The sequence below is a fragment of the Vigna unguiculata genome, unplaced genomic scaffold (genome assembly GCF_004118075.2).
Source record: "Vigna unguiculata cultivar IT97K-499-35 unplaced genomic scaffold, ASM411807v1 contig_656, whole genome shotgun sequence".
In the NCBI taxonomy this organism is placed as follows: domain Eukaryota; kingdom Viridiplantae; phylum Streptophyta; class Magnoliopsida; order Fabales; family Fabaceae; genus Vigna; species Vigna unguiculata.
Window position 1 is genome coordinate 1 of NW_021011379.1, and position 10449 is coordinate 10449.

Sequence of the window (10449 nt, forward strand, 5' to 3'; positions counted from 1 at the left end):
GTGTTTTGAGATGTGAGGGATGGAAAGGCCTACAAATGTCCCCAAATGAATACCATGAAAATCTTGGTCCACGAATGTTTTGTATTCGGAGGGTTGTGCACATGGCCAAGGTTGGCGGTGCACCACGCAAAGGTAGATGGCTTGGTGGGAGTTTTGTGAAAAAATGAAATTCTTGTTTTTGAGATATGAGGGTTGGAAGGCCTACAAATGTCCCCAAATGAGTACTGTAAAAGTCTTGTGCACGAACTTTTGAATTGGATGGAGTTTGCACTTGGCCAAGTTGGTCGGTGCACCGTGGCACAACTAGATCGCTTGGTGGGGAGTTTTGTGAAAAAATGAAATTCGTGGTTCTTGCTATTGAGGGTTGGAAGCTCCTACAAATGTCCCAAATAAGTACTGTAAAAGTCTTGGTGCACGAAAGTTTTTGAATTGGATGGAGTTGGCACTTGGCCAAGTTGGTCGGTGCACCGCGGCAAAGCTAGATGCTTGGTGGGACGTTTTGTGAAAAAATGAAATTCGTGGTTTTTTGAGATGTGAGGGTTGGAAAGGCCTACAAATGTCCCCAAATATACCATGAAATTCTTGCGTGCACGAAAGTTTTGAGTTCGGAGGGGTTTGCACATGGCAGAGGTTGTAGGTGCACCACGGCATAGCTAGATTGTTGGTGGGAGTTTTTGTCAAAAAATTAAATTCGTGGTTTTTAAGATGTGAGCGTTGGAAAGGCCTACAAATGTCCCCAAATGAATACCATGAAAATCTTGGTGCACGAATGTTTTGTATTCGGAGGGTTGTGCACATGGCCAAGGTTGGCGGTGCACCACGGCAAAGGTACATGGCTTGGTGGGGAGTTTTGTGAAAAAATGAAATTCGTGGTTTTTGAGATGAGAGGGTTGGAAAGGCCAAAGAATGTCTCCAACTGAATACCATGAAATTCTTGGTACACGAAAGTTTTGAGTTTGGAGGGGTTTGCACATGGCCAAGGTTGTCGGTGCACCATGGCATAACTAGACTGCTTGGTGGGGGAGTTTTGTGAAAAAATGAAATTTGTGATTTTTGAGATGAGAGGGTTGGAAAGGCCAAAGAATGTCCCCAAATGAATACCATGAAAATCTTGGTGCACGAAAGTTTTGAGTTCGGAGGGTTGTGCACATGGCCAACGTTGGCGGTGCACCACGGCATAGGTAGATGGCTTGGTGGGAGTTTTGTGAAAAAATGAAATCCGTGGTTATTGCGATGTGAGGGTTGGAAAGGCCTACAAATGTCCCCCAATGAGTAATGTAAAAGTCTTGGTGCACAAAAGTTTTGAATTGGATGGAGTTTGCACTAGGCCAAGTTGGTCGGTGCACCACGGCATAGTTAGATGGCTTGGTGGGGAGTTTTGTGAAAAAATGAAATTCGTGGAGGGTTGGAAAGGCCTACAAATGTCCCAAAATGAATACCATGAAATTCTTGGTGCACGAAAGTTTTCAATTCGGAGGGGTTTGCACATGGCCAAGGTTGTCGGTGCACCACGGCATAGCTAGATTGCTTGGTGTGGTAGTTTTGTGAAAAAATGAAATTCGTGGTTTTTGAGATGTGAGGGTTGGAAAGGCCTACAAATGTCCGCAAATGAGTACTGTAAAAGTCTTGGTACACGAAAGTTTTGAATTGGATGGAGTTTGCACTTGGCCATGTTGGTCGGTGCACCGCGGCATAGCTAGATGGCTTGGTGGGGAGTTTTGTGAAAAAATGAAATTCGTGATTTTTGAGACGTGATGGTTGGAAAGGCCTACAAATGTCCCCAAATGAATACCATGAAATTCTTGGTGCACGAAAGTTTTGAGTTCGGAGGGGTTTGCACATAGTCAAGGTTGTCGGTGCACCACGACAAAGCTAGACCGCTTGGTGGGGAGTTTTGTGATAAAATGAAATTTGTGGTTTTTGAGATGTGAGGGTTGGAAAGGCCTACAAATGTCCCCAAATGAATACCATGAAAATCGTGGTGCACGAAAGTTTTGAGTTCGGAGGGTTGTGCACATGGCCAAGGTTGGCGGTGCACCACGGCATAGGTAGATGCCCTAGTGGGGAGTTTTGTGAAAAACTGAAATTCGTGGTTCTTGTGATGTGAGGGTTGGAAAGGCCTACAAATTTCCCCTAATGAATACCATGAAATTCTTGGTGCACGAAAGTTTTCAGTTCGGAGGGGTTTGCACATGGCCAAAGTTGTCGGTGCACCACGGCATAGCTGGATTGCTTGGTGGGAAGTTTTGTGAACAAATGAAATTCGCGGTATTTGAGATGTGAGGGTTGGAAATGCCTACAAATGTCCCCAACTGAATGCCATTAAATTCTTGGTGCACGAATGTTTTGATTTCGGAGGGTTTTGCACATGGCCAAGGTTGGCGGTGCACCACAGCATAGCTAGATGGCTTGGTGGGGAGTTTTGTGAAAAAATGAAATTCGTGATTTTTGAGATGTGCGGGTTGGAAAGGTCTACAAATGTCCCCAAATGAATACCATGAAAATCTTGGTGCATGAAAGTTTTGAATTCGGAGGGCTTTGCACATGGCCTAGGTTGTCGGTGCACCACGGCATAGCTATATTGCTTGGTGGGGAGTTTTGTGAAAAAATGAAATTCGTGGTTTTTGAGATGTGAGGGATGGAAAGGCCTACAAATGTCCCCAAATGAATACCATGAAAATCTTGGTCCACGAATGTTTTGTATTCGGAGGGTTGTGCACATGGCCAAGGTTAGCGGTGCACCACGGCAAAGGTAGATGGCTTGGTGGGGAGTTTTGTGAAAAAATGAAATTCTTGGTTTTTGAGATATGAGGGTTGGAAAGGCCTACAAATGTCCCCAAATGAGTACTGTAAAAGTCTTGGTGCACGAACTTTTGAATTGGATGGAGTTTGCACTTGGCCAAGTTGGTCGGTGCACCGTGGCACAACTAGATCGCTTGGTGGGGAGTTTTGTGAAAAAATGAAATTCGTGGTTCTTGCTATGTGAGGGTTGGAAGGTCCTACAAATGTCCCCAAATAAGTACTGTAAAAGTCTTGGTGCACGAAAGTTTTGAATTGGATGGAGTTTGCACTTGGCCAAGTTGGTCGGTGCACCGCGGCACAGCTAGATGGCTTGGTGGGACGTTTTGTGAAAAAATGAAATTCGTGGTTTTTGAGATGTGAGGGTTGGAAAGGCCTACAAATGTCCCCAAATGAATACCATGAAATTCTTGGTGCACGAAAGTTTTGAGTTCGGAGGGGTTTGCACATGGCCAAGGTTATCGGAGCACCATGGCATAGCTAGATTGCTTGGTGGGGAGTTTTGTGAAAAAATGAAATTCATGGTTTTTGAGATGTGAGGGTTTGAAAGGCCTACAAATGTCCCCAAATGAATACCATGAAAATCTTGGTGCACGAATGTTTTGTATTCGGAGGGTTGTGCACATGGCCAAGGTTGGCGGTGCACCACGGCATAGGTAGATGGCTTGGTGGGGAGTTTTGTGAAAAAATGAAATTCGTGGTTTTTGAGATGTGAGGGTTGGAAAGGCCTACAAATGTCCCCAAATGAGTACTGTAAAAGTCTTGGTGCATGTAAGTTTTGAATTGGATGGAGGTTGGAATTGGCCAAGTTGGTCGGTGCACCGCGGCACAGCTAGATGGCTTGGTGGGAGGTTTTGTGAAAAAATGAAATTCGTGGTTTTTGAGACATGATGGTTGGAAAGGCCTACAAATGTCCCCAAATGAATACCATGAAATTCTTGGTGCACGAAAGTTTTGAGTTCGAAGGGGTTTGCACATGGCCAAGGTTGTCGGTGCACCACAGCATAGCTAGATTGCTTGGTGTGGGAGTTTTGTGAAAAAATGAAATTCGTGGTTTTTGAGATGTGAGGGTTGGAAAGGCCTACAAATGTCCCCAAATGAGTACTGTAAAAGTCTTGGTGCACGAAAGTTTTGAATTGGATGGAGTTTGCACTTGGCCAAGTTGGTCGGTGCACCGCGGCACAACTAGATGGCTTGGTGGGACGTTTTGTGAAAAAATGAAATTCGTGGTTTTTGAGATGTGAGGGTTGGAAAGGCCTACAAATTTCCCCAAATGAATACCATGAAATTCTTGGTGCACGAAAGTTTTGAGTTCGGAGGGGTTTGCACATGGCCAAGGTTATCGGAGTACCACGGCATAGCTAGATTGCTTGGTGGGGAGTTTTGTGAAAAAATGAAATTCGTGGTTTTTGAGATGTGAGGGTTGGAAAGGCCTACAAATGTCCCCAAATGAATACCATTAAAATCTTGGTGCACGAGTGTCTTGTATTCGGAGGGTTGTGCACATGGCCAAGGTTGGCGGTGCACCACGGCATAGGTAGATGGCTTGGTGGGGAATTTTGTGAAAAAATGAAATTCGTGGTTTTTGAGATGTGAGGGTTGGAAAGGCCTACAAATGTCCCCAAATGAGTACTGTAAAAGTCTTGGTGCATGTAAGTTTTGAATTGGATGGAGGTTGGACTTGGCCAAGTTGGTCGGTGCACCGCGGCGTAGCTAGAATGCTTGGTGGGAGGTTTTGTGAAAAAATGAAATTCGTGGTTTTTGAGACGTGATGGTTGGAAAGGCCTACAAATGTCCCCAAATGAATACCATGAAATTCTTGGTGCACGAAAGTTTTGAGTTCGGAGGGGTTTGCACATGGCCAAGGTTGTCGGTGCACCACGGCATAGCTAGATTGCTATTGCTTGGTGTGGGAGTTTTGTGAAAAAATGAAATTCGTGGTTTTTGAGATGTGAGGGTTGGAAAGGCCTAAAAATGTACCCAAATGAGTACTGTAAAAGTCTTGGTGCACGAAAGTTTTGAATTGGATGGAGTTTGCACTTGGCCAAGTTGGTCGGTGCACCGCGGCATAGCTAGATGGCTTGGTGGGGAGTTTTGTGAAAAAATGAAATCCGTGGTTCTTGCGATGTGAGGGTTGGAAAGGCCTACAAATGTCCCCAAATGAATACCATGAAATTCTTGGTGCACGAAAGTTGAGTTCAGAGGGGTTTGCACATGGCCAAGGTTGTCGGTGCACCACGGCATAGCTAGATTGCTATTGCTTGGTGTGGGAGTTTTGTGAAAAAATGAAATTCGTGGTTTTTGAGATGTGAGGGTTGGAAAGGCCTAAAAATGACCCCAAATGAGTACTGTAAAAGTCTTGGTGCACGAAAGTTTTGAATTGGATGGAGTTTGCACTTGGCCAAGTTGGTCGGTGCACCGCGGCATAGCTAGATGGCTTGGTGGGGAGTTTTGTGAAAAAATGAAATTCGTGGTTCTTGCGATGTGAGGGTTGGAAAGGCCTACAAATGTCCCCCAATGAGTACTGTAAAAGTCTTGGTGCACAAAAGTTTTGAATTGGATGCAGTTTTGACTTGGCCAAGTTGATCGGTGCACCGTGGCATAGCTAGATGGCTTGGTGGGGAGTTTTGTGAAAAAATGAATTTCGTGGAGGGTTGGAAAGGCCTACAAATGTCCCCAAATGCATACCATGAAATTCTTGGTGCACGAAAGTTTTGAGTTCGGAGGGGTTTGCACATGGCCAAGGTTGTCGGTGCACCACGGCATAGCTAGATTGCTTGGTGTGGGAGTTTTGTGAAAAAATGAAATTCGTGGTTTTTGAGATGTGAGGGTTGGAAAGGCCTACGAATGTCCGCAAATGAATACCATGAAAATCTTGGTGCACGAAAGTTTTGAATTGGATGGAGTTTGCACTTGGCCAAGTTGGTCGGTGCATCGCGGCATAGCAAGATGGCTTGGTGGGGAGTTTTGTGAAAAAATGAAATTCGTGGTTTTTGAGACGTGATGGTTGGAAAGGCCTACAAATGTCCCCAAATGAATACCATGAAATTCTTGGTGCACGAAAGTTTTGAGTTCGGAGGGGTTTGCACATGGCCAAGTTGGTCGGTGCACCACGGCATAGCTAGACTGCTTGGTGGGGAGTTTTGTGATAAAATGAAATTTGTGGTTTTTGAGATGTGAGGGTTGGAAAGGCCTACAAATGTCCCCAAATGAATACCATGAAAATCTTGGTGCACGAAAGTTTTCAGTTCGGAGGGTTGTGCACATGGCCAAAGTTGGCGGTGCACCACGACATAGGTAGATGGCTTAGTGGGGAGTTTTGTGAAAAAATGAAATTTGTGGTTCTTGCGATGTGAGGGTTGGAAAGGCCTACAAATGTCCCCTAATGAATACCATGAAATTCTTGGTGCACGAAAGTTTTGAGTTCGGAGGGGTTTGCACATGGCCAACGTTGTTGGTGCACCACGGCAAAGCTGGATTGCTTGGTGGGAAGTTTTGTGAAAAAATGAAATTCGTGGTTTTTGAGATGTGAGGGTTGGAAAGGCCTACAAATGTCCCCAACTGAATACAATTAAATTCTTGGTGCACGAAAGTTTTGAGTTCGGATGGTTTTGCACATGGCCAAGGTTGGCGGTGCACCACAGCATAGCTAGTGGCTTGGTGGGGGTTTTGTGAAAAAATGAAATTCGTGATTTTTGAGATGTGAGGGTTGGAAAGGTCTACAAATGTCCCCAAATGAATACCATGAAAATCTTGGTGCACGAAAGTTTTGTGTTCGGAGGGGTTTGCACATGGCCAAGGTTGGTGGTGCACCACGGCATAGCTAGATTGCTTGGTAGGGAGTTTTGTGAAAAAATGAAATTCGTGGTTTTTGAGATGTGAGGGTTAGAAAGGCCTACAAATGTCCCCTAATGAGTACTGTAAAAGTCTTGGTGCACGAATGTTTTGAGTTCGGAGGGGTTTGCACATGGCCAAGGTTGTCGATGCACCACGACATAGCTAGATTTCATGGGGAGTTTTGTGAAAAAATGAAATTCTTGATTTTTCAGATGTGAGGGCTGGAAAGGTCTACAATTGTCCCCGAAGGCCAACACAATAGGATCAGAATCCTGTGGTGTTATCCCATGCTAATGTATCCAGAGCGTAGACTTGCTTTGAACAGTCTAATTTCGTCAAAGTAACAGCACCGGAGGCACGACCCGGCCAGTTAAGGCCAGGAGCGCATCGTCGGCAGAAGGGACGAGCAAACCAGTTAAGGCCCCGCTAGAACTCCGAATACTACGGACTCTTGGGTTGTTGGAAACAAGGGGAGGCCCCGCTAGAACTCCGAATACTACGGACTCTTGGGTTGTTGGAAGCAAGGGGAGGTCCCGCTAGAACTCGGAATACTACGAACTCTTGGGTTGTTGGAAGCAAGGGGAGGCCCCGCTAGAACTCCGAATACTACGGACTCTTGGGTTGTTGGCAACGACAACTTGGGGGGATGATGCTGGAAAAGAGTGAACTAGGCCAAATTGCGAACAAGGCAACTTGGGGGGATGATGCTGGAAAAGAGTGAACTAGGCCAAACTGCGAACAAGGCAACTTGGGAGGATGATGCTGGAAAAGAGTGAACTAGACCGAACTGCGAACAAGGAAACTTGGGGGATGATGTTGGAAAAGAGCGAAGCTTAGCCGAACTGTGAAGAAGGCAACTTGGAGGGATGACGTTGGAAAAGAGGGATGTTTTGCAAGTCACGTTTGACATATTGCTTTTCCCCCGTGGGTGGTGTGGAAGTTGGGTCTGATCACCTGTGTCAAGTGCGAGGTCGGAAAGAATGGGATGCCATTGAATTTGTATGACGAATGACACCTTGCCCTTCATGCTAGTGGCGTGGTTTGTGCTTGGTTGTCAGCTACGAATGCTACCTGGTTGATCCTGCCAGTAGTCATATGCTTGTCTCAAAGATTAAGCCATGCATGTGTAAGTATGAACTAATTGAGAGTGTAAAACTGCGAATGGCTCATTAAATCAGTTATAGTTTGTTAGATGGTATCTACTACTCGGATAACCGTAGTAATTCTAGAGCTAATACGTGCAACAAACCCCGACTTCTAGAAGGGATGCATTTATTAGATAAAAGGTCGACGCAGGCTCTGCCTGTTGCTTTGATGATTCATGATAACTCGTCGGATCGCACGGCCTTTGTGCCAGCGACACATCATTCAAATTTCTGCCCTATCAACTTTCGATGGTAGGATAGTGGCCTACTTATAACGTTGTCGTTGATGCGTTCAAATTAATACTACTAAACTATAGCAACTTCAGTATTGCTAAGATAGTAGTCAAGAAAATAGAAGGGGTAAAGTAACCCAAAGTCGTCTCCCAACGAACACAAAATTGATTTTTAACAAGTTAGTTCTTATAAAATCTATACAAAACGGTTAGTCAAATAAAATAAAAAATATAGGGGATTAAGATAAACAAAGATAGAGGGTTTTTAAATTTAATTGAGACTTTACTTTGATTTTATTTAGAAACTTTCATATGATTAAATGAGTTTTTACAAATAATTGAGACTTTACTTTGGTTAAAGGTATTTACTCTAACTACAATTATTTGAGACTTTACTTTGACTAATTAAGCTTTTTATTTGGTGAGGAGATAAAAGACTAGACATGATTAGGCATAGTAAATTTGATTGAGACTGTACTTTGGTTGAATTTACTATGGATAATCTAAAAGTTCTCACTTTTAATTAAGACTGTACTTTGGTTAAAAGTGAGAACGCCAACAAATTAATTGAGACTTTACATTGATTAATTTGTAAATCATTAACAATAATTAATTGAGCAATAATCTTTAGATAACTGATGATGAATCTATTTTGAAAAAGCAATGGAATCAATCTATTTTCTTTACTATTGTTTTTATTTCTTTTTATCTTTTAAATTTTATTTCTATCTTTGTTTATCTTAATCCCCTATATTTTTTATTTTATTTGACTAACCGTTTTGTATAGATTTTATAAGAACTAACTTGTTAAAAATCAATTTTGTGTTCGTTGGGAGACGACTTTGGGTTACTTTACCCCTGCTATTTTCTTGACTACTATCTTAGCAATACTGAAGTTGCTATAGTTTAGTAGTATTAATTTGAACACATCAACAACAACGTTATAAGTAGGCCACTATCCTACCATCGAAAGTTGATAGGGCAGAAATTTGAATGATGTGTCGCTGGCACAAAGGCCGTGCGATCCGACGAGTTATCATGAATCATCAAAGCAACAGGCAGAGCCTACGTCGACCTTTTATCTAATAAATGCATCCCTTCTAGAAGTCAGGGTTTGTTGCACGTATTAGCTCTAGAATTACTACGGTTATCCGAGTAGTAGATACCATCTAACAAACTATAACTGATTTAATGAGCCATTCGCAGTTTTACACTCTCAATTAGTTCATACTTACACATGCATGGCTTAATCTTTGAGACAAGCATATGACTACTGGCAGGATCAACCAGGTAGCATTCGTAGCTGACAACCAAGCACAAACCACACCATTAGCATGAAGGGCAAGGTGTCATTTGTCATACAAATTCAATGGCATCCCATTCTTTCCGACCTCGCACTTGACACAGGTGATCAGACCCAACTTCCACACCACCCACGGGGGAAAAGATATATGTCCAACGTGACTTGCAGAACATCTCTCTTTTCCAACGTCATCCCTCCAAGTTGCCTTCTTCACAGTTCGGCTAAGCTTCGCTCTTTTCCAACTTCATCCCCGCAAGTTGCCTTCACGCAGTTTGGCCAAGTTCACTCTTTTCCAGCGTCATCCTCCTAAGTTGCCTTGTTCGCAGTTCGGCCTAGTTCACTCTTTTCCAACATCATCCCCCAAGTTTCCTTGTTCGCAGTTCGGTCTAGTTCACTCTTTTCCAGCATCATCCCCCCAAGTTGCCTTGTTCGCAGTTTGGCCTAGTTCACTCTTTTCCAGCATCATCCCCCTAAGTTGTCGTTGCCAACAACCCAAGAGTCCGTAGTATTCGGAGTTCTAGTGGGGCCTCCCCTTGCTTCCAACAACCCAAGAGTCTGTAGTATTCGGAGTTCTAGCGGGGCCTCCCCTTGCTTCCAACAACCCAAGAGTCCGTGGTATTCGGAGTTCTAGCGGGACCTCCCCTTGTTTCGAACCACCCAAGAGTCCGTAGTATTCGGTGTTCTAGCGGGGCCTCCCCTTGCTTCCAACAACCCAAGAGTCCATAGTATTCAGAGTTCTTGTGTGGCCTCCCATTGTTTCCAACAACCCAAGAGGCGGTCGTATTTGGAGTTTCATATCGCTTCCCAGGAAGTCGACAACCCAAAGGTCGGTCGTATTTGGAGTTCAGTACTCGCTTCCGTCGGTTCCAACTTCCTAAAAGCCTGCCTTCTTCGTAGTTCGGCTAAGTCTCCCTCGTTTCCAACTTTCCTCTAAGTTTCCTTCGTCGCCGTTTGGCCATGTTCACTCTTTTCCAGTGTCATCCCCCCAAGTTGCCTTGGGCGCAGTTCGGCCTAGTTCACTCTTTTCCAGCATCATCCCCCCAAGTTGCCTTGTTCGTAGTTCGACCTAGGAGTAAAAGGCATAAAACAAGTGTACCTATGTACCTTTGGTCTCCTTTGTTTTTAGCACACT